Source organism: Triticum aestivum, chromosome 2B (genome assembly GCF_018294505.1).
Source record: "Triticum aestivum cultivar Chinese Spring chromosome 2B, IWGSC CS RefSeq v2.1, whole genome shotgun sequence".
NCBI classification, from domain to species: domain Eukaryota; kingdom Viridiplantae; phylum Streptophyta; class Magnoliopsida; order Poales; family Poaceae; genus Triticum; species Triticum aestivum.
Genome location: NC_057798.1, coordinates 7,107,522 through 7,108,272, shown reverse-complemented (window position 1 = coordinate 7,108,272; position 751 = coordinate 7,107,522).

Sequence of the window (751 nt, the reverse complement as noted above, 5' to 3'; positions counted from 1 at the left end):
GCGACAGCGACGGCGATGGCGGGGGCGGCGGGCGGCCTCGGGGCAGCCTGGCGGCGACAATGTGCTCGGCATCGTCGGGGGGCAACTGTGGTGATGAACTCTGCAAAATTGCGAAGTGCTACTTATATACCACGAGCATTGGTCCCGGTTCGTGGCACCAACCGGGACCAATGCCCCCTTTAGTCCCGGTTGGTGCCACCAACCGGGACCAAAGGCCTCTTTTTCGGCAGCCCAAAGGGCGGGAAGCGGCGACCTTTGGTACCGGTTGGTGCCACCAATCGGGACCAATGCCCCCCCTTTAGTCCCGGTTGGTGCCACCAACCGAGACCAAAGGCCCTGTGCTGCCCGCGTCGGGGCCAAAGTTTAGTCCCACCTCGCTAGTTGAGAGGGGCGCGCAGTGGTTTATAAGCCCCACTGCCGCACCCATCTCGAACTCCTCTCTACCGTAGGCTTTCGGGCCTACTTGCTATTGCTTTGCCTGATGGGCCTTCTGGGCCTACTGTGGGCCTGAATCCTGGCCCATAGTACCGTTTCATGTCGTATTCAGGCCGTGGGGGCCCAGTAGGAGGCATTTTTTTGTTTTTTGTTTTCTTTACTTATTGTTGCTATTTTTATTTTTTTCCAGTTTTTTTGTTTTGTTTTCTGCATTATTTATTTTCTTTTGGTTTTTGCTTTATTTTTTTAATTCTTTTTGCTTTTAGTTTTAGGAAAATTATAAATTTTTTGTTAGTGCCATTAGTTTTCAAATTTG